This window comes from Corylus avellana, chromosome 5, assembly GCF_965113065.1.
Source record: "Corylus avellana chromosome 5, dhCorAvel1.hap1.2, whole genome shotgun sequence".
In the NCBI taxonomy this organism is placed as follows: domain Eukaryota; kingdom Viridiplantae; phylum Streptophyta; class Magnoliopsida; order Fagales; family Betulaceae; genus Corylus; species Corylus avellana.
In genome coordinates, this window is record NC_142494.1 from 10,201,235 (window position 1) to 10,222,275 (window position 21,041).

The following is a 21,041-nucleotide window of genomic DNA, read 5'->3' on the forward strand; positions in this document are numbered from 1 at the left end:
AAAGCAAAATGAGGGGTGCAACACGAGGACTTCCCAGGAGGTCACCCATCCTAGTACTACTCTCGCCCAAGCACGCTTAACTGCGGAGTTCTGATGGGATCCGGTGCATTAGTGCTGGTATGATCGCACCCGTTAGCATCCTTACGCAAAATACATATAAGCCTTACGCATCTAGCTGAACTGGCCCTAACAGTTAATGGATCCGGCGCTCGCATGTGTCCGTTTGACTTTTGGGATAATATAACATCGTGATTAAGAAGTAAGTATGGTGAAAATGCTCCGTAAAGACGTGTCCGCGAGTAAGACCAAATACTCCGTAAAACGCCTTTTCTACAGAGCACGGATCAAAATGAGCTACTTGGGGGTCAAAATGATGGATTTTTGAGCTCGAAAATGTGCTCACCCAGCCCTGGCTAGGTGACCGTGGCCAAAGCCGCGCGGACCAAAAAGCTAAAAGCAAAATGAGGGGTGCAACACGAGGACTTCCCAGGAGGTCACCCATCCTAGTACTACTCTCGCCCAAGCACGCTTAACTGCGGAGTTCTGATGGGATCCGGTGCATTAGTGCTGGTATGATCGCACCCGTTAGCATCCTTACGCAAAATACATATAAGCCTTACGCATCTAGCTGAACTGGCCCTAACAGTTAATGGATCCGGCGCTCGCATGTGTCCGTTTGACTTTTGGGATAATATAACATCGTGATTAAGAAGTAAGTATGGTGAAAATGCTCCGTAAAGACGTGTCCGCGAGTAAGACCAAATACTCCGTAAAAACGCCTTTTCTACAGAGCACGGATCAAAATGAGCTACTTGGGGGTCAAAATGATGGATTTTGAGCTCGAAAATGTGCTCACCCAGCCCTGGCTAGGTGACCGTGGCCAAAGCCGCGCGGACCAAAAAGCTAAAAGCAAAATGAGGGGTGCAACACGAGGACTTCCCAGGAGGTCACCCATCCTAGTACTACTCTCGCCCAAGCACGCTTAACTGCGGAGTTCTGATGGGATCCGGTGCATTAGTGCTGGTATGATCGCACCCGTTAGCATCCTTACGCAAAATACATATAAGCCTTACGCATCTAGCTGAACTGGCCCTAACAGTTAATGGATCCGGCGCTCGCATGTGTCCGTTTGACTTTTGGGATAATATAACATCGTGATTAAGAAGTAAGTATGGTGAAAATGCTCCGTAAAGACGTGTCCGCGAGTAAGACCAAATACTCCGTAAAAACGCCTTTTCTACAGAGCACGGATCAAAATGAGCTACTTGGGGGTCAAAATGATGGATTTTGAGCTCGAAAATGTGCTCACCCAGCCCTGGCTAGGTGACCGTGGCCAAAGCCGCGCGGACCAAAAAGCTAAAAGCAAAATGAGGGGTGCAACACGAGGACTTCCCAGGAGGTCACCCATCCTAGTACTACTCTCGCCCAAGCACGCTTAACTGCGGAGTTCTGATGGGATCCGGTGCATTAGTGCTGGTATGATCGCACCCGTTAGCATCCTTACGCAAAATACATATAAGCCTTACGCATCTAGCTGAACTGGCCCTAACAGTTAATGGATCCGGCGCTCGCATGTGTCCGTTTGACTTTTGGGATAATATAACATCGTGATTAAGAAGTAAGTATGGTGAAAATGCTCCGTAAAGACGTGTCCGCGAGTAAGACCAAATACTCCGTAAAAACGCCTTTTCTACAGAGCACGGATCAAAATGAGCTACTTGGGGGTCAAAATGATGGATTTTGAGCTCGAAAATGTGCTCACCCAGCCCTGGCTAGGTGACCGTGGCCAAAGCCGCGCGGACCAAAAAGCTAAAAGCAAAATGAGGGGTGCAACACGAGGACTTCCCAGGAGGTCACCCATCCTAGTACTACTCTCGCCCAAGCACGCTTAACTGCGGAGTTCTGATGGGATCCGGTGCATTAGTGCTGGTATGATCGCACCCGTTAGCATCCTTACGCAAAATACATATAAGCCTTACGCATCTAGCTGAACTGGCCCTAACAGTTAATGGATCCGGCGCTCGCATGTGTCCGTTTGACTTTTGGGATAATATAACATCGTGATTAAGAAGTAAGTATGGTGAAAATGCTCCGTAAAGACGTGTCCGCGAGTAAGACCAAATACTCCGTAAAAACGCCTTTTCTACAGAGCACGGATCAAAATGAGCTACTTGGGGGTCAAAATGATGGATTTTGAGCTCGAAAATGTGCTCACCCAGCCCTGGCTAGGTGACCGTGGCCAAAGCCGCGCGGACCAAAAAGCTAAAAGCAAAATGAGGGGTGCAACACGAGGACTTCCCAGGAGGTCACCCATCCTAGTACTACTCTCGCCCAAGCACGCTTAACTGCGGAGTTCTGATGGGATCCGGTGCATTAGTGCTGGTATGATCGCACCCGTTAGCATCCTTACGCAAAATACATATAAGCCTTACGCATCTAGCTGAACTGGCCCTAACAGTTAATGGATCCGGCGCTCGCATGTGTCCGTTTGACTTTTGGGATAATATAACATCGTGATTAAGAAGTAAGTATGGTGAAAATGCTCCGTAAAGACGTGTCCGCGAGTAAGACCAAATACTCCGTAAAAACGCCTTTTCTACAGAGCACGGATCAAAATGAGCTACTTGGGGGTCAAAATGATGGATTTTGAGCTCGAAAATGTGCTCACCCAGCCCTGGCTAGGTGACCGTGGCCAAAGCCGCGCGGACCAAAAAGCTAAAAGCAAAATGAGGGGTGCAACACGAGGACTTCCCAGGAGGTCACCCATCCTAGTACTACTCTCGCCCAAGCACGCTTAACTGCGGAGTTCTGATGGGATCCGGTGCATTAGTGCTGGTATGATCGCACCCGTTAGCATCCTTACGCAAAATACATATAAGCCTTACGCATCTAGCTGAACTGGCCCTAACAGTTAATGGATCCGGCGCTCGCATGTGTCCGTTTGACTTTTGGGATAATATAACATCGTGATTAAGAAGTAAGTATGGTGAAAATGCTCCGTAAAGACGTGTCCGCGAGTAAGACCAAATACTCCGTAAAAACGCCTTTTCTACAGAGCACGGATCAAAATGAGCTACTTGGGGGTCAAAATGATGGATTTTGAGCTCGAAAATGTGCTCACCCAGCCCTGGCTAGGTGACCGTGGCCAAAGCCGCGCGGACCAAAAAGCTAAAAGCAAAATGAGGGGTGCAACACGAGGACTTCCCAGGAGGTCACCCATCCTAGTACTACTCTCGCCCAAGCACGCTTAACTGCGGAGTTCTGATGGGATCCGGTGCATTAGTGCTGGTATGATCGCACCCGTTAGCATCCTTACGCAAAATACATATAAGCCTTACGCATCTAGCTGAACTGGCCCTAACAGTTAATGGATCCGGCGCTCGCATGTGTCCGTTTGACTTTTGGGATAATATAACATCGTGATTAAGAAGTAAGTATGGTGAAAATGCTCCGTAAAGACGTGTCCGCGAGTAAGACCAAATACTCCGTAAAAACGCCTTTTCTACAGAGCACGGATCAAAATGAGCTACTTGGGGGTCAAAATGATGGATTTTGAGCTCGAAAATGTGCTCACCCAGCCCTGGCTAGGTGACCGTGGCCAAAGCCGCGCGGACCAAAAAGCTAAAAGCAAAATGAGGGGTGCAACACGAGGACTTCCCAGGAGGTCACCCATCCTAGTACTACTCTCGCCCAAGCACGCTTAACTGCGGAGTTCTGATGGGATCCGGTGCATTAGTGCTGGTATGATCGCACCCGTTAGCATCCTTACGCAAAATACATATAAGCCTTACGCATCTAGCTGAACTGGCCCTAACAGTTAATGGATCCGGCGCTCGCATGTGTCCGTTTGACTTTTGGGATAATATAACATCGTGATTAAGAAGTAAGTATGGTGAAAATGCTCCGTAAAGACGTGTCCGCGAGTAAGACCAAATACTCCGTAAAAACGCCTTTTCTACAGAGCACGGATCAAAATGAGCTACTTGGGGGTCAAAATGATGGATTTTGAGCTCGAAAATGTGCTCACCCAGCCCTGGCTAGGTGACCGTGGCCAAAGCCGCGCGGACCAAAAAGCTAAAAGCAAAATGAGGGGTGCAACACGAGGACTTCCCAGGAGGTCACCCATCCTAGTACTACTCTCGCCCAAGCACGCTTAACTGCGGAGTTCTGATGGGATCCGGTGCATTAGTGCTGGTATGATCGCACCCGTTAGCATCCTTACGCAAAATACATATAAGCCTTACGCATCTAGCTGAACTGGCCCTAACAGTTAATGGATCCGGCGCTCGCATGTGTCCGTTTGACTTTTGGGATAATATAACATCGTGATTAAGAAGTAAGTATGGTGAAAATGCTCCGTAAAGACGTGTCCGCGAGTAAGACCAAATACTCCGTAAAAACGCCTTTTCTACAGAGCACGGATCAAAATGAGCTACTTGGGGGTCAAAATGATGGATTTTGAGCTCGAAAATGTGCTCACCCAGCCCTGGCTAGGTGACCGTGGCCAAAGCCGCGCGGACCAAAAAGCTAAAAGCAAAATGAGGGGTGCAACACGAGGACTTCCCAGGAGGTCACCCATCCTAGTACTACTCTCGCCCAAGCACGCTTAACTGCGGAGTTCTGATGGGATCCGGTGCATTAGTGCTGGTATGATCGCACCCGTTAGCATCCTTACGCAAAATACATATAAGCCTTACGCATCTAGCTGAACTGGCCCTAACAGTTAATGGATCCGGCGCTCGCATGTGTCCGTTTGACTTTTGGGATAATATAACATCGTGATTAAGAAGTAAGTATGGTGAAAATGCTCCGTAAAGACGTGTCCGCGAGTAAGACCAAATACTCCGTAAAAACGCCTTTTCTACAGAGCACGGATCAAAATGAGCTACTTGGGGGTCAAAATGATGGATTTTGAGCTCGAAAATGTGCTCACCCAGCCCTGGCTAGGTGACCGTGGCCAAAGCCGCGCGGACCAAAAAGCTAAAAGCAAAATGAGGGGTGCAACACGAGGACTTCCCAGGAGGTCACCCATCCTAGTACTACTCTCGCCCAAGCACGCTTAACTGCGGAGTTCTGATGGGATCCGGTGCATTAGTGCTGGTATGATCGCACCCGTTAGCATCCTTACGCAAAATACATATAAGCCTTACGCATCTAGCTGAACTGGCCCTAACAGTTAATGGATCCGGCGCTCGCATGTGTCCGTTTGACTTTTGGGATAATATAACATCGTGATTAAGAAGTAAGTATGGTGAAAATGCTCCGTAAAGACGTGTCCGCGAGTAAGACCAAATACTCCGTAAAAACGCCTTTTCTACAGAGCACGGATCAAAATGAGCTACTTGGGGGTCAAAATGATGGATTTTGAGCTCGAAAATGTGCTCACCCAGCCCTGGCTAGGTGACCGTGGCCAAAGCCGCGCGGACCAAAAAGCTAAAAGCAAAATGAGGGGTGCAACACGAGGACTTCCCAGGAGGTCACCCATCCTAGTACTACTCTCGCCCAAGCACGCTTAACTGCGGAGTTCTGATGGGATCCGGTGCATTAGTGCTGGTATGATCGCACCCGTTAGCATCCTTACGCAAAATACATATAAGCCTTACGCATCTAGCTGAACTGGCCCTAACAGTTAATGGATCCGGCGCTCGCATGTGTCCGTTTGACTTTTGGGATAATATAACATCGTGATTAAGAAGTAAGTATGGTGAAAATGCTCCGTAAAGACGTGTCCGCGAGTAAGACCAAATACTCCGTAAAAACGCCTTTTCTACAGAGCACGGATCAAAATGAGCTACTTGGGGGTCAAAATGATGGATTTTGAGCTCGAAAATGTGCTCACCCAGCCCTGGCTAGGTGACCGTGGCCAAAGCCGCGCGGACCAAAAAGCTAAAAGCAAAATGAGGGGTGCAACACGAGGACTTCCCAGGAGGTCACCCATCCTAGTACTACTCTCGCCCAAGCACGCTTAACTGCGGAGTTCTGATGGGATCCGGTGCATTAGTGCTGGTATGATCGCACCCGTTAGCATCCTTACGCAAAATACATATAAGCCTTACGCATCTAGCTGAACTGGCCCTAACAGTTAATGGATCCGGCGCTCGCATGTGTCCGTTTGACTTTTGGGATAATATAACATCGTGATTAAGAAGTAAGTATGGTGAAAATGCTCCGTAAAGACGTGTCCGCGAGTAAGACCAAATACTCCGTAAAAACGCCTTTTCTACAGAGCACGGATCAAAATGAGCTACTTGGGGGTCAAAATGATGGATTTTGAGCTCGAAAATGTGCTCACCCAGCCCTGGCTAGGTGACCGTGGCCAAAGCCGCGCGGACCAAAAAGCTAAAAGCAAAATGAGGGGTGCAACACGAGGACTTCCCAGGAGGTCACCCATCCTAGTACTACTCTCGCCCAAGCACGCTTAACTGCGGAGTTCTGATGGGATCCGGTGCATTAGTGCTGGTATGATCGCACCCGTTAGCATCCTTACGCAAAATACATATAAGCCTTACGCATCTAGCTGAACTGGCCCTAACAGTTAATGGATCCGGCGCTCGCATGTGTCCGTTTGACTTTTGGGATAATATAACATCGTGATTAAGAAGTAAGTATGGTGAAAATGCTCCGTAAAGACGTGTCCGCGAGTAAGACCAAATACTCCGTAAAAACGCCTTTTCTACAGAGCACGGATCAAAATGAGCTACTTGGGGGTCAAAATGATGGATTTTGAGCTCGAAAATGTGCTCACCCAGCCCTGGCTAGGTGACCGTGGCCAAAGCCGCGCGGACCAAAAAGCTAAAAGCAAAATGAGGGGTGCAACACGAGGACTTCCCAGGAGGTCACCCATCCTAGTACTACTCTCGCCCAAGCACGCTTAACTGCGGAGTTCTGATGGGATCCGGTGCATTAGTGCTGGTATGATCGCACCCGTTAGCATCCTTACGCAAAATACATATAAGCCTTACGCATCTAGCTGAACTGGCCCTAACAGTTAATGGATCCGGCGCTCGCATGTGTCCGTTTGACTTTTGGGATAATATAACATCGTGATTAAGAAGTAAGTATGGTGAAAATGCTCCGTAAAGACGTGTCCGCGAGTAAGACCAAATACTCCGTAAAAACGCCTTTTCTACAGAGCACGGATCAAAATGAGCTACTTGGGGGTCAAAATGATGGATTTTGAGCTCGAAAATGTGCTCACCCAGCCCTGGCTAGGTGACCGTGGCCAAAGCCGCGCGGACCAAAAAGCTAAAAGCAAAATGAGGGGTGCAACACGAGGACTTCCCAGGAGGTCACCCATCCTAGTACTACTCTCGCCCAAGCACGCTTAACTGCGGAGTTCTGATGGGATCCGGTGCATTAGTGCTGGTATGATCGCACCCGTTAGCATCCTTACGCAAAATACATATAAGCCTTACGCATCTAGCTGAACTGGCCCTAACAGTTAATGGATCCGGCGCTCGCATGTGTCCGTTTGACTTTTGGGATAATATAACATCGTGATTAAGAAGTAAGTATGGTGAAAATGCTCCGTAAAGACGTGTCCGCGAGTAAGACCAAATACTCCGTAAAAACGCCTTTTCTACAGAGCACGGATCAAAATGAGCTACTTGGGGGTCAAAATGATGGATTTTGAGCTCGAAAATGTGCTCACCCAGCCCTGGCTAGGTGACCGTGGCCAAAGCCGCGCGGACCAAAAAGCTAAAAGCAAAATGAGGGGTGCAACACGAGGACTTCCCAGGAGGTCACCCATCCTAGTACTACTCTCGCCCAAGCACGCTTAACTGCGGAGTTCTGATGGGATCCGGTGCATTAGTGCTGGTATGATCGCACCCGTTAGCATCCTTACGCAAAATACATATAAGCCTTACGCATCTAGCTGAACTGGCCCTAACAGTTAATGGATCCGGCGCTCGCATGTGTCCGTTTGACTTTTGGGATAATATAACATCGTGATTAAGAAGTAAGTATGGTGAAAATGCTCCGTAAAGACGTGTCCGCGAGTAAGACCAAATACTCCGTAAAAACGCCTTTTCTACAGAGCACGGATCAAAATGAGCTACTTGGGGGTCAAAATGATGGATTTTGAGCTCGAAAATGTGCTCACCCAGCCCTGGCTAGGTGACCGTGGCCAAAGCCGCGCGGACCAAAAAGCTAAAAGCAAAATGAGGGGTGCAACACGAGGACTTCCCAGGAGGTCACCCATCCTAGTACTACTCTCGCCCAAGCACGCTTAACTGCGGAGTTCTGATGGGATCCGGTGCATTAGTGCTGGTATGATCGCACCCGTTAGCATCCTTACGCAAAATACATATAAGCCTTACGCATCTAGCTGAACTGGCCCTAACAGTTAATGGATCCGGCGCTCGCATGTGTCCGTTTGACTTTTGGGATAATATAACATCGTGATTAAGAAGTAAGTATGGTGAAAATGCTCCGTAAAGACGTGTCCGCGAGTAAGACCAAATACTCCGTAAAAACGCCTTTTCTACAGAGCACGGATCAAAATGAGCTACTTGGGGGTCAAAATGATGGATTTTGAGCTCGAAAATGTGCTCACCCAGCCCTGGCTAGGTGACCGTGGCCAAAGCCGCGCGGACCAAAAAGCTAAAAGCAAAATGAGGGGTGCAACACGAGGACTTCCCAGGAGGTCACCCATCCTAGTACTACTCTCGCCCAAGCACGCTTAACTGCGGAGTTCTGATGGGATCCGGTGCATTAGTGCTGGTATGATCGCACCCGTTAGCATCCTTACGCAAAATACATATAAGCCTTACGCATCTAGCTGAACTGGCCCTAACAGTTAATGGATCCGGCGCTCGCATGTGTCCGTTTGACTTTTGGGATAATATAACATCGTGATTAAGAAGTAAGTATGGTGAAAATGCTCCGTAAAGACGTGTCCGCGAGTAAGACCAAATACTCCGTAAAAACGCCTTTTCTACAGAGCACGGATCAAAATGAGCTACTTGGGGGTCAAAATGATGGATTTTGAGCTCGAAAATGTGCTCACCCAGCCCTGGCTAGGTGACCGTGGCCAAAGCCGCGCGGACCAAAAAGCTAAAAGCAAAATGAGGGGTGCAACACGAGGACTTCCCAGGAGGTCACCCATCCTAGTACTACTCTCGCCCAAGCACGCTTAACTGCGGAGTTCTGATGGGATCCGGTGCATTAGTGCTGGTATGATCGCACCCGTTAGCATCCTTACGCAAAATACATATAAGCCTTACGCATCTAGCTGAACTGGCCCTAACAGTTAATGGATCCGGCGCTCGCATGTGTCCGTTTGACTTTTGGGATAATATAACATCGTGATTAAGAAGTAAGTATGGTGAAAATGCTCCGTAAAGACGTGTCCGCGAGTAAGACCAAATACTCCGTAAAAACGCCTTTTCTACAGAGCACGGATCAAAATGAGCTACTTGGGGGTCAAAATGATGGATTTTGAGCTCGAAAATGTGCTCACCCAGCCCTGGCTAGGTGACCGTGGCCAAAGCCGCGCGGACCAAAAAGCTAAAAGCAAAATGAGGGGTGCAACACGAGGACTTCCCAGGAGGTCACCCATCCTAGTACTACTCTCGCCCAAGCACGCTTAACTGCGGAGTTCTGATGGGATCCGGTGCATTAGTGCTGGTATGATCGCACCCGTTAGCATCCTTACGCAAAATACATATAAGCCTTACGCATCTAGCTGAACTGGCCCTAACAGTTAATGGATCCGGCGCTCGCATGTGTCCGTTTGACTTTTGGGATAATATAACATCGTGATTAAGAAGTAAGTATGGTGAAAATGCTCCGTAAAGACGTGTCCGCGAGTAAGACCAAATACTCCGTAAAAACGCCTTTTCTACAGAGCACGGATCAAAATGAGCTACTTGGGGGTCAAAATGATGGATTTTGAGCTCGAAAATGTGCTCACCCAGCCCTGGCTAGGTGACCGTGGCCAAAGCCGCGCGGACCAAAAAGCTAAAAGCAAAATGAGGGGTGCAACACGAGGACTTCCCAGGAGGTCACCCATCCTAGTACTACTCTCGCCCAAGCACGCTTAACTGCGGAGTTCTGATGGGATCCGGTGCATTAGTGCTGGTATGATCGCACCCGTTAGCATCCTTACGCAAAATACATATAAGCCTTACGCATCTAGCTGAACTGGCCCTAACAGTTAATGGATCCGGCGCTCGCATGTGTCCGTTTGACTTTTGGGATAATATAACATCGTGATTAAGAAGTAAGTATGGTGAAAATGCTCCGTAAAGACGTGTCCGCGAGTAAGACCAAATACTCCGTAAAAACGCCTTTTCTACAGAGCACGGATCAAAATGAGCTACTTGGGGGTCAAAATGATGGATTTTGAGCTCGAAAATGTGCTCACCCAGCCCTGGCTAGGTGACCGTGGCCAAAGCCGCGCGGACCAAAAAGCTAAAAGCAAAATGAGGGGTGCAACACGAGGACTTCCCAGGAGGTCACCCATCCTAGTACTACTCTCGCCCAAGCACGCTTAACTGCGGAGTTCTGATGGGATCCGGTGCATTAGTGCTGGTATGATCGCACCCGTTAGCATCCTTACGCAAAATACATATAAGCCTTACGCATCTAGCTGAACTGGCCCTAACAGTTAATGGATCCGGCGCTCGCATGTGTCCGTTTGACTTTTGGGATAATATAACATCGTGATTAAGAAGTAAGTATGGTGAAAATGCTCCGTAAAGACGTGTCCGCGAGTAAGACCAAATACTCCGTAAAAACGCCTTTTCTACAGAGCACGGATCAAAATGAGCTACTTGGGGGTCAAAATGATGGATTTTGAGCTCGAAAATGTGCTCACCCAGCCCTGGCTAGGTGACCGTGGCCAAAGCCGCGCGGACCAAAAAGCTAAAAGCAAAATGAGGGGTGCAACACGAGGACTTCCCAGGAGGTCACCCATCCTAGTACTACTCTCGCCCAAGCACGCTTAACTGCGGAGTTCTGATGGGATCCGGTGCATTAGTGCTGGTATGATCGCACCCGTTAGCATCCTTACGCAAAATACATATAAGCCTTACGCATCTAGCTGAACTGGCCCTAACAGTTAATGGATCCGGCGCTCGCATGTGTCCGTTTGACTTTTGGGATAATATAACATCGTGATTAAGAAGTAAGTATGGTGAAAATGCTCCGTAAAGACGTGTCCGCGAGTAAGACCAAATACTCCGTAAAAACGCCTTTTCTACAGAGCACGGATCAAAATGAGCTACTTGGGGGTCAAAATGATGGATTTTGAGCTCGAAAATGTGCTCACCCAGCCCTGGCTAGGTGACCGTGGCCAAAGCCGCGCGGACCAAAAAGCTAAAAGCAAAATGAGGGGTGCAACACGAGGACTTCCCAGGAGGTCACCCATCCTAGTACTACTCTCGCCCAAGCACGCTTAACTGCGGAGTTCTGATGGGATCCGGTGCATTAGTGCTGGTATGATCGCACCCGTTAGCATCCTTACGCAAAATACATATAAGCCTTACGCATCTAGCTGAACTGGCCCTAACAGTTAATGGATCCGGCGCTCGCATGTGTCCGTTTGACTTTTGGGATAATATAACATCGTGATTAAGAAGTAAGTATGGTGAAAATGCTCCGTAAAGACGTGTCCGCGAGTAAGACCAAATACTCCGTAAAAACGCCTTTTCTACAGAGCACGGATCAAAATGAGCTACTTGGGGGTCAAAATGATGGATTTTGAGCTCGAAAATGTGCTCACCCAGCCCTGGCTAGGTGACCGTGGCCAAAGCCGCGCGGACCAAAAAGCTAAAAGCAAAATGAGGGGTGCAACACGAGGACTTCCCAGGAGGTCACCCATCCTAGTACTACTCTCGCCCAAGCACGCTTAACTGCGGAGTTCTGATGGGATCCGGTGCATTAGTGCTGGTATGATCGCACCCGTTAGCATCCTTACGCAAAATACATATAAGCCTTACGCATCTAGCTGAACTGGCCCTAACAGTTAATGGATCCGGCGCTCGCATGTGTCCGTTTGACTTTTGGGATAATATAACATCGTGATTAAGAAGTAAGTATGGTGAAAATGCTCCGTAAAGACGTGTCCGCGAGTAAGACCAAATACTCCGTAAAAACGCCTTTTCTACAGAGCACGGATCAAAATGAGCTACTTGGGGGTCAAAATGATGGATTTTGAGCTCGAAAATGTGCTCACCCAGCCCTGGCTAGGTGACCGTGGCCAAAGCCGCGCGGACCAAAAAGCTAAAAGCAAAATGAGGGGTGCAACACGAGGACTTCCCAGGAGGTCACCCATCCTAGTACTACTCTCGCCCAAGCACGCTTAACTGCGGAGTTCTGATGGGATCCGGTGCATTAGTGCTGGTATGATCGCACCCGTTAGCATCCTTACGCAAAATACATATAAGCCTTACGCATCTAGCTGAACTGGCCCTAACAGTTAATGGATCCGGCGCTCGCATGTGTCCGTTTGACTTTTGGGATAATATAACATCGTGATTAAGAAGTAAGTATGGTGAAAATGCTCCGTAAAGACGTGTCCGCGAGTAAGACCAAATACTCCGTAAAAACGCCTTTTCTACAGAGCACGGATCAAAATGAGCTACTTGGGGGTCAAAATGATGGATTTTGAGCTCGAAAATGTGCTCACCCAGCCCTGGCTAGGTGACCGTGGCCAAAGCCGCGCGGACCAAAAAGCTAAAAGCAAAATGAGGGGTGCAACACGAGGACTTCCCAGGAGGTCACCCATCCTAGTACTACTCTCGCCCAAGCACGCTTAACTGCGGAGTTCTGATGGGATCCGGTGCATTAGTGCTGGTATGATCGCACCCGTTAGCATCCTTACGCAAAATACATATAAGCCTTACGCATCTAGCTGAACTGGCCCTAACAGTTAATGGATCCGGCGCTCGCATGTGTCCGTTTGACTTTTGGGATAATATAACATCGTGATTAAGAAGTAAGTATGGTGAAAATGCTCCGTAAAGACGTGTCCGCGAGTAAGACCAAATACTCCGTAAAAACGCCTTTTCTACAGAGCACGGATCAAAATGAGCTACTTGGGGGTCAAAATGATGGATTTTGAGCTCGAAAATGTGCTCACCCAGCCCTGGCTAGGTGACCGTGGCCAAAGCCGCGCGGACCAAAAAGCTAAAAGCAAAATGAGGGGTGCAACACGAGGACTTCCCAGGAGGTCACCCATCCTAGTACTACTCTCGCCCAAGCACGCTTAACTGCGGAGTTCTGATGGGATCCGGTGCATTAGTGCTGGTATGATCGCACCCGTTAGCATCCTTACGCAAAATACATATAAGCCTTACGCATCTAGCTGAACTGGCCCTAACAGTTAATGGATCCGGCGCTCGCATGTGTCCGTTTGACTTTTGGGATAATATAACATCGTGATTAAGAAGTAAGTATGGTGAAAATGCTCCGTAAAGACGTGTCCGCGAGTAAGACCAAATACTCCGTAAAAACGCCTTTTCTACAGAGCACGGATCAAAATGAGCTACTTGGGGGTCAAAATGATGGATTTTGAGCTCGAAAATGTGCTCACCCAGCCCTGGCTAGGTGACCGTGGCCAAAGCCGCGCGGACCAAAAAGCTAAAAGCAAAATGAGGGGTGCAACACGAGGACTTCCCAGGAGGTCACCCATCCTAGTACTACTCTCGCCCAAGCACGCTTAACTGCGGAGTTCTGATGGGATCCGGTGCATTAGTGCTGGTATGATCGCACCCGTTAGCATCCTTACGCAAAATACATATAAGCCTTACGCATCTAGCTGAACTGGCCCTAACAGTTAATGGATCCGGCGCTCGCATGTGTCCGTTTGACTTTTGGGATAATATAACATCGTGATTAAGAAGTAAGTATGGTGAAAATGCTCCGTAAAGACGTGTCCGCGAGTAAGACCAAATACTCCGTAAAAACGCCTTTTCTACAGAGCACGGATCAAAATGAGCTACTTGGGGGTCAAAATGATGGATTTTGAGCTCGAAAATGTGCTCACCCAGCCCTGGCTAGGTGACCGTGACGTCCGCACCAGAAAGAGCTTTCCGGATTGGGGTCGTATGCCTGAATCTGACACTCGTAGCAAAAGTTATGGCCAATTTACTGACTTGTTATACATTTGATATTTTCGTTTATCGGGGTTGATTGCGTTCAAACGAATTGCTTGTCGAACTTACTTAAAAAGGCTTTGAATGGTTCCTGTCAAATTGGGAAACATTATTGCTGGGGTCCAGTGCACTATACGGCTAATATTCCAGAGCAATTCGTTTCTATTTTCGAATCATAGAATTTCAAATTATGTATTTATTATTTTGTTACTTTTGGATAATGACATGTATATACCTCAGGACACATGCTGGTTTATCTGTCGTTCTACTTCTAATATTTTTAATATGTGTCATTGTTATTGTTGTTTCATTCTCTTTCCTCTTGCCTTAATTAATAGGCAAATAATCGATACGTTTTGCTCGCAAGTGCACAAGATCAAAACAATAGTATAGTAGTCAAATACGAGATCATTTCCACTAGGATTGGTGATTTTGTTTAAAACTGATTTTCCAAATTAAAAGAAAATATTGCCACGATTTTGAAATATTGAAAAAGAAATAATAAAGAAAGGGTTAGGGTTTTGACATCCACCACTAATCAGACTAAGTAAGAGAACAATATGCCAGTGTTCCAATCATCGGTGTATTTAATGCTTGTCAACTTAAGGGTATGGTATCTACTCCTTAAGCTATTGATTTTCCTAAGCAATGAATTAGGTATGGTATCTATTATAATTCTTTTCTTCCCTAAAGGATTTACCATGGTATCTATTATGTTGTTCTTTAGGAAAGCATAAATCTATGGAAATCGACAAACACATGAAGCCTAGGGGCATGGTATCTACTCCCAGTTTTTCATGTTGATTAAGCCAAGAACCCGTGATGAAGTTCTTTTGTTACTCTATTAAGCCCAAGATTTGGTCATCTAAATTGACTTAATTAACAAATCCATACCATATGCATATGAGGAATTCAATAAACTACAAATTAATCAATTTAAATAAACCAAAATATGATTGAAACAAAGGCGTCATATTGAAATCCTAAAAAGACATGATTAGGGCTTCAATCTAGCCCCTAACAAAATATTTAGCTACAGGTAATAAAACTAAAAATAAAAGAAAAGAAAAGAAGAAATCGGAAATGACTCCTGGAAGTAGCTCCAAATTCTCCTCTCTGGAATTGTGTATTTTTCTAATGATCTAAGTGCATATTTATAGGCTTACGAAAACCTTAGAAGCTCTAGAAAACCTAATAAACTCCAAGGTTAGTCTCCTAATTCAATTAGGAGACTGAAAACCCAATCTGTAGTGAAAAATGACTTCTGCCGCATCTGGGCGCCCCGAGTGTGCTCAATCCCAAGGGGTTGCGCTCGAGCCTGCTTCTGGTGCGCGCGATCGCTGCTGCACTCACTCCACTGGCTTGGGCACTCGAACTCACCTAGGTGTAATGCTACGGAGTAGCACTCCATCAGCACTCCATCCTCATTTTCCTGGGTTAACCTAACCTATGTTAACTACCTTTTTTATAAAAAAAGAATAAAATAAAAAAATAAAAAACAAAAAATAAACCCACACGTAAATGAAATTTCATTTTCCCGCCCTCTCTGCAACATCTCCAGCCCCTCCGACCCTCTCCCACCACCGGCCCTTTCCTCTCCTGCCCACTACCACCACCGCCCACCACAAAGGACGAGTCCCAGCACGAAGCAGCACCGCCGCTACACACCATGGCCTTTTCCCCTGTAAGAAACTCTTCTAAAACTTAAAAAGGCTTTTTTATTTTCTTGTACAATAAAATTTTTGTGTGTTTGGATAGAAGAAATTGCAAAAAATGTGGTCGAAAACCTTTGGAAATGGAACTTTTCAACTTATGTACATACCTAAATCTGACGCTCATACCTTAGTGCAAAAACAACAATAATTTTTTGAGAAATCTCTGAACCGTTAGAAATCTTTGCTCATATTATAGGCGGTTTGGATGGATGTTAAGTGCTAAAATATTCATATTTTCAGCCCTTAACTTGCATGTTTTAATCCTTTGGTTCTAGTTAATTAGGTCATTTTAATTCCTTTTTGTGTTTTCCATACTTTGTAGGCTTTTGGAAGAAAATAAAGTAAATCTGGAAGATTTGGGCTCAAAGAGAGAAGAAGGGAAAAATGGGAGCCCCCTAACACTACGATCAATCACAGGTTCCCTGCGAAGCAGGCCAAGAGCGATCGAGCGCATAACAAACGAGGATCGATCGCAGACTTGCGATCGAGCGCACACGGGCTGCGATCGATCGCACCTGTGCGTAGGAGACATATCAAGTGGCGGCCAAAGTGTCTTTCTTTCCATATTAGGGTTTTCCAACTCCCAATAGTAATAGGTTTTGAAACCCTACGAAATCCCTAGGTTTACTAGTTTGTCAAGGACTTCTAAAGCCTATAACTAGATCCTTAAGTCTTTAGAATAAGGGGGCTTTGAAAAGGAGAAGAATAGGAGCTCTTCAAGTTCAAGTCTCAGGTTTATTCTTTTCTTTTCTTTTCTTTATTTTATGAAGATGTTTAACATCAATTTTATGTGTAGCTATATTATTTAGTAGAGCTAGATTGAAGCCCTAGTTATGTTTTGTTAATATTCAATATTGGCGCCTTTGTGATGATCTTGTTATGATATCTAACTTGGTTAATACCTAGTTTCATGAATTCCTCATATGTGTGTGCCTGATCAACATGTGCATGTGGTATGGACTAGTTAGTTAAATCAATTTGGATGACCGAGTCCTGGGTTTAACATAAGTAACAAAAGAATCCACACGGCGATTCTTGGGTTAATCAACATAGGGAACTGGGAGTATACACCCATGCCCTAGGCCTCATGCGTTTGTCGATTTCCATAGAGTATACACCTATGGAAAGAAAAGAGTTAGAGTATACACCTATGCCTAACTCGTTGCTTAGGGAAATCTATAGCTTAAGGAGTATACACCCATGCCCTTAGGTTGACAAACATTAGATAGACATAACTTGATCAAAACATTGGCATATTGATATATTAACTTAATATAATTAGTGGTGGATAATCAAAGCCCTACCTTTATATCATTATCAATTCAAATCTAATCTTTGTTTTATTTTAATTTGGGAATTTAATTTAGACAAGATTCAGCAGTCCTCGTAGGAATGACCTCGTATTTGCACACTATACTACTATGTTGACCTCGTGCACTTGCGGGTAAAACATCCAGTTATTTGCCTATTAATTTAGGTGGGTAATTGTGGAACAACAATGGAAAAGAGGTTTTGGAGTTGTAATCAAAAAATTCACTAGAGACAAAATCACTTGGGAAAGCACACGTGTCACCCTTGCATGTGGGCGTCAAGGCAAGCCACAACCCAAGACAAGCCTGCCAAATCCCACAGTAAAAAGGGATTGTAAGGCAAAGTTGAATCCAAAGTTTGTTGAAGGACAGTGGTATGTGACTAGTGTAGTTGTTGACCACTGTTGTGCAAATATCTACCTAAATTAATAGGCAAATAATTGTACGTTTTACCTGCAAGTGCACAAGGTCAACATAGTAGTATATGACGTAAGTACGAGATCATTCCCACAAGGATTGCTAAATTTTGCTTAAAATAAATTTCAAAAGTAAAATAAAACAAAGATTGATTTTGAGTTGATAATAATAAAAAGGTAGGACTTTGATATCCACCACTAATTATATTTAGATAATATAACAATATGCCAATGTTTTGATCATGTTATTTGTATCTAATATTTGTCAACCTAAGGGCATGGGTATATACTACTTAAGCTATAGATTTCCCTAAGTTGTTAACCTAAGGGCATGGGTGTATACTTTAACTCTTTTCTTAAAGGATTTAGCATGGGTGTATACTAAGTTGTTCTTTAAGAAAGCATAATTCTGTGGAAATCGACAAACACATGAAGCCTAGGGCATAGGTGTATACTCCCGGTTCCCCATGTTGATTAACCTAAGAATCCAATGTGGATTTCTTTTGTTACTTTTATTAAACCTAGGACTCGCTCATTCAAATTGATTTAACTAACTAATCCATAGCACATGCATATGTTGATCAGACAAACACATATGAGGAATTCATGAAAGTAGGAATTAATCAAGTTAAATATCACAATATGATCATCACAAAGGCGCCAATATTGAATATTAACTAAACATAACTAGGGCTTCAATCTATCCCTACTAAGTAAATTAGTTACACATGAGTTTGATGTTAAACATCGTCACAAATAAAATAGCAAGGAAAAGAATAAACCCAAAACTTGAACTTAAAGAGCTCCAATTCTTCTCCTTGAAAATTGGGTGTCTATTCTAGAGGTTTAAGGGTCAATTTATAAGCCTTGGGGTTTGAAACCCTAAAAATCGTAGGGTTTGAGCCCTAGTTTGCACAAAGTTACAAAACCCTAGAAATTACACTTTCTATATCAAGGCTGGAGGCTGACTTGCTCATCACGCACGGGTGCACTGGATTGCAGCCCGTATGCGATCGATCGTAGGATTGCGATCGATCGTAGGACTGCGATCGATCCTCATGTGTTGGGCACTCGATCGCGGGGGCCTTGCGCTCGTGGTCTTCGCCTATAGTGCGCTCGATTGCAGCTCCCCTACAATCGATTGCACTACTAGAGCCTCCAATCTTCTTCAAAATTGCTCTTTAAGCCCAAAACCTTTAAGATTGATTCCCTTTTTTTTTTTTCCAAGGACCTACAAAAACAAGGAAAACATATAAAAGAACTAAAATGGCATAAATTAACCAAAACTAAAGGATTAACACATGTAATTTAGGGGCTAAAATATGAATATTTTGGCACTTAACACACTCCCAAACTTACATTTTGCTAGTACCTTAGCAATACAAAACTAAAGACTAAAGGGAGAAACATAAAACAAAAAGGTAAATCCATCTTTCATGGGATGTACGATTGCATTTAGTATATGCAACAAGCCTTTTAAACCCTTAGGGATTTCCTAGAGGACGAGTGAAGTCTCGTGAGGGTTTTTCAAGAATGTTACCCACAAACATCATGCACAGTTCATGTTATCCCAAAAATTAAAGTATCACTTCAAGATCATGATTTTCATTCATTAGCAAGCTTATAAAAGATGAACTCCATCTTCACAATGAATTGGAATCTCAAAGTTCAATTACTTACAAAGGACATGCTTAAACATCACAAGTTTGAAAACAATATAAAGTGAACTAGCACAAAATTATGAAGCTTCCGAGTATTTCCAATGTGCAATGTCTCCATATTTCAAAGTTCACTGAAATCCCTATTAGAATGAACAACAATGGCATATTTCTTTTTATTCTTTTTTTTTTTTTTTTTTTTGGTCAGGTTGTGCAATGTTTGGTTCCCTTAAGCTTTCTAATTGATCCATGTAACAAGTGTTAAGTCAATGACTCCCAAACCAGATGGTTTTAGGGCATTAGGTGTAAGGACACCCCTAGGACTTACTAACTCGAGTCAAAAAGACTACGAAACCAAACTAACCATGACATCAATCAAATAAAAAATTTTCTTTGAGGCAAGAGGTCCAGTTACTTAGTGAAAAGCTTATCAATGATCATATTTTTCTTTTTCTTTTTTTATCACACACACACACACACACACACACACACACACACACACATATATATATATATATATATATATGTGTGTGTGTGTATATATATATATATGCCAAAGTATCCATCTAATAAATCATCCAGTTTCACCCTAGACGTAAAAACACACACATCAGACTTTCATTCCATACCCCACAATTTATGTGCTAATGTGCTTGTGTGATCAGATCAAACATGTGATTTCTCAACTATCCTAAGCAAGTAACTAAACTTAACAAATTCTCTCATCAGATCATGTGTTCAAAATTTTAAGCTCACCAATGAAATTAAACCACAATTCTCTTAGATTAACCAAAATTTTAAGGCAACCAAGAACATGCATAGAAATTTTTATTTTTATTTATTTTATTATTATTATTATTTTTTAACAATAAACAAACAAAACAAATAACATGAAACTAGGACAAAGTGAGTGTAGACAACATGTGTTCCCATACCCCCAAACTTAAATGACACATTGTCCCAAATGTGTCTAAAACAAGGAAACAATTTACCTAGGAGATGGACAACACTGTTTGGAAGAGCATGGCTCATAGCACACCCCCAAACTTAACTCAAAGCGCACTTGTCCCTGCAAAATAAGAAAGCACGAAAACAAGTAAAAGGAAACAAAACTAAAGATAAATAAAAAGATTAAGTGAAACACACAAAAATAAAATAACAAGATAAACTATGGGGTGCCTCCCATGAGCGCTAAGTTTAACGTCTTTAGCCAGACGGTGGGTCCCCTCTTAGTGCTATCCCGAAGAAGATGCTCCTGATGGTGGTGGCAAACGGCTAAGAATGGACCGCATCAGTTCTTCTAAGGCAGCTAGTCTTTCGTCCATCAAGACTTTATCCTCCTGAGCCTCTCGGCTTTGATCAACCAACTCTCTCCAAAGGCCGGCCACTTCTTCACTGATGGAGTGAAACTATGCTACACGAAAAGTGACCGGGGCCTCCTCTGCTGTTGCTTCCGAATTAGCTGAGGGTTCATCTTTTGCTATCGGTTCGGCCTAGAACTCTTTTGTGTCAGCTGCTAGTGTTTGAGGTACCTTGGGCATGTGGGAGCAGCTTTGGTTCCATTGGTGAATGCCAAACTTTGGGGTAGTGGTGACTGGCTCATCTGCTGTGCTGCCCTTGATGCCCTTTTTCCGGAGGATGTATGTGATTAAGTAAGGAAAGGGCAACCCCCATGAGTGGGTGGACTCAGCTCCCCCGATATGCACTCCATTCCAAAACTTATGAATTTGGTTCCAAATGATGTCAGGAATGGAACACCAGGCACCTTTATGAAGAGTGTTTGTAAGAATTGGTCCCGCCTTTGAGTCTTGTGCCCCAAGGGAAAGGCATTACGGTGCAA

At 44.8% G+C, this 21,041-nt stretch overlaps 31 non-coding genes and 1 pseudogene across 31 annotated transcripts; 1 reads left to right on the forward strand and 31 right to left on the reverse strand.

The window, feature by feature from the left end:
* The window catches only part of LOC148585377 (protein FAR1-RELATED SEQUENCE 5-like), a 218,629-nt pseudogene that overhangs the window by 168,529 nt on the left and 29,059 nt on the right, over positions 1–21,041 (forward strand).
* LOC148585724 (5S ribosomal RNA) lies at positions 13–131 on the reverse strand. The gene has a single exon (XR_015912471.1). It is a non-coding gene; the product is annotated as a 5S ribosomal RNA (ribosomal RNA).
* Positions 466–584, reverse strand: LOC148585725 (5S ribosomal RNA). Its single transcript, XR_015912473.1, has one exon. It is a non-coding gene; the product is annotated as a 5S ribosomal RNA (ribosomal RNA).
* On the reverse strand, positions 919–1,037 carry LOC148585726 (5S ribosomal RNA). Its single transcript, XR_015912474.1, has one exon. It is a non-coding gene; the product is annotated as a 5S ribosomal RNA (ribosomal RNA).
* LOC148585727 (5S ribosomal RNA) lies at positions 1,372–1,490 on the reverse strand. The gene has a single exon (XR_015912475.1). It is a non-coding gene; the product is annotated as a 5S ribosomal RNA (ribosomal RNA).
* On the reverse strand, positions 1,825–1,943 carry LOC148585728 (5S ribosomal RNA). Its single transcript, XR_015912476.1, has one exon. It is a non-coding gene; the product is annotated as a 5S ribosomal RNA (ribosomal RNA).
* On the reverse strand, positions 2,278–2,396 carry LOC148585729 (5S ribosomal RNA). Its single transcript, XR_015912477.1, has one exon. It is a non-coding gene; the product is annotated as a 5S ribosomal RNA (ribosomal RNA).
* On the reverse strand, positions 2,731–2,849 carry LOC148585730 (5S ribosomal RNA). Its single transcript, XR_015912478.1, has one exon. It is a non-coding gene; the product is annotated as a 5S ribosomal RNA (ribosomal RNA).
* Positions 3,184–3,302, reverse strand: LOC148585731 (5S ribosomal RNA). Its single transcript, XR_015912479.1, has one exon. It is a non-coding gene; the product is annotated as a 5S ribosomal RNA (ribosomal RNA).
* LOC148585732 (5S ribosomal RNA) lies at positions 3,637–3,755 on the reverse strand. Its single transcript, XR_015912480.1, has one exon. It is a non-coding gene; the product is annotated as a 5S ribosomal RNA (ribosomal RNA).
* Positions 4,090–4,208, reverse strand: LOC148585733 (5S ribosomal RNA). Its single transcript, XR_015912481.1, has one exon. It is a non-coding gene; the product is annotated as a 5S ribosomal RNA (ribosomal RNA).
* On the reverse strand, positions 4,543–4,661 carry LOC148585734 (5S ribosomal RNA). Its single transcript, XR_015912482.1, has one exon. It is a non-coding gene; the product is annotated as a 5S ribosomal RNA (ribosomal RNA).
* Positions 4,996–5,114, reverse strand: LOC148585735 (5S ribosomal RNA). Its single transcript, XR_015912484.1, has one exon. It is a non-coding gene; the product is annotated as a 5S ribosomal RNA (ribosomal RNA).
* Positions 5,449–5,567, reverse strand: LOC148585736 (5S ribosomal RNA). The gene has a single exon (XR_015912485.1). It is a non-coding gene; the product is annotated as a 5S ribosomal RNA (ribosomal RNA).
* LOC148585737 (5S ribosomal RNA) lies at positions 5,902–6,020 on the reverse strand. The gene has a single exon (XR_015912486.1). It is a non-coding gene; the product is annotated as a 5S ribosomal RNA (ribosomal RNA).
* Positions 6,355–6,473, reverse strand: LOC148585738 (5S ribosomal RNA). Its single transcript, XR_015912487.1, has one exon. It is a non-coding gene; the product is annotated as a 5S ribosomal RNA (ribosomal RNA).
* On the reverse strand, positions 6,808–6,926 carry LOC148585739 (5S ribosomal RNA). The gene has a single exon (XR_015912488.1). It is a non-coding gene; the product is annotated as a 5S ribosomal RNA (ribosomal RNA).
* On the reverse strand, positions 7,261–7,379 carry LOC148585740 (5S ribosomal RNA). The gene has a single exon (XR_015912489.1). It is a non-coding gene; the product is annotated as a 5S ribosomal RNA (ribosomal RNA).
* LOC148585741 (5S ribosomal RNA) lies at positions 7,714–7,832 on the reverse strand. The gene has a single exon (XR_015912490.1). It is a non-coding gene; the product is annotated as a 5S ribosomal RNA (ribosomal RNA).
* Positions 8,167–8,285, reverse strand: LOC148585742 (5S ribosomal RNA). The gene has a single exon (XR_015912491.1). It is a non-coding gene; the product is annotated as a 5S ribosomal RNA (ribosomal RNA).
* LOC148585743 (5S ribosomal RNA) lies at positions 8,620–8,738 on the reverse strand. The gene has a single exon (XR_015912492.1). It is a non-coding gene; the product is annotated as a 5S ribosomal RNA (ribosomal RNA).
* On the reverse strand, positions 9,073–9,191 carry LOC148585744 (5S ribosomal RNA). Its single transcript, XR_015912493.1, has one exon. It is a non-coding gene; the product is annotated as a 5S ribosomal RNA (ribosomal RNA).
* LOC148585745 (5S ribosomal RNA) lies at positions 9,526–9,644 on the reverse strand. Its single transcript, XR_015912495.1, has one exon. It is a non-coding gene; the product is annotated as a 5S ribosomal RNA (ribosomal RNA).
* LOC148585746 (5S ribosomal RNA) lies at positions 9,979–10,097 on the reverse strand. Its single transcript, XR_015912496.1, has one exon. It is a non-coding gene; the product is annotated as a 5S ribosomal RNA (ribosomal RNA).
* LOC148585747 (5S ribosomal RNA) lies at positions 10,432–10,550 on the reverse strand. The gene has a single exon (XR_015912497.1). It is a non-coding gene; the product is annotated as a 5S ribosomal RNA (ribosomal RNA).
* On the reverse strand, positions 10,885–11,003 carry LOC148585748 (5S ribosomal RNA). The gene has a single exon (XR_015912498.1). It is a non-coding gene; the product is annotated as a 5S ribosomal RNA (ribosomal RNA).
* LOC148585749 (5S ribosomal RNA) lies at positions 11,338–11,456 on the reverse strand. Its single transcript, XR_015912499.1, has one exon. It is a non-coding gene; the product is annotated as a 5S ribosomal RNA (ribosomal RNA).
* Positions 11,791–11,909, reverse strand: LOC148585750 (5S ribosomal RNA). Its single transcript, XR_015912500.1, has one exon. It is a non-coding gene; the product is annotated as a 5S ribosomal RNA (ribosomal RNA).
* LOC148585751 (5S ribosomal RNA) lies at positions 12,244–12,362 on the reverse strand. Its single transcript, XR_015912501.1, has one exon. It is a non-coding gene; the product is annotated as a 5S ribosomal RNA (ribosomal RNA).
* LOC148585752 (5S ribosomal RNA) lies at positions 12,697–12,815 on the reverse strand. The gene has a single exon (XR_015912502.1). It is a non-coding gene; the product is annotated as a 5S ribosomal RNA (ribosomal RNA).
* Positions 13,150–13,268, reverse strand: LOC148585753 (5S ribosomal RNA). The gene has a single exon (XR_015912503.1). It is a non-coding gene; the product is annotated as a 5S ribosomal RNA (ribosomal RNA).
* On the reverse strand, positions 13,603–13,721 carry LOC148585754 (5S ribosomal RNA). Its single transcript, XR_015912504.1, has one exon. It is a non-coding gene; the product is annotated as a 5S ribosomal RNA (ribosomal RNA).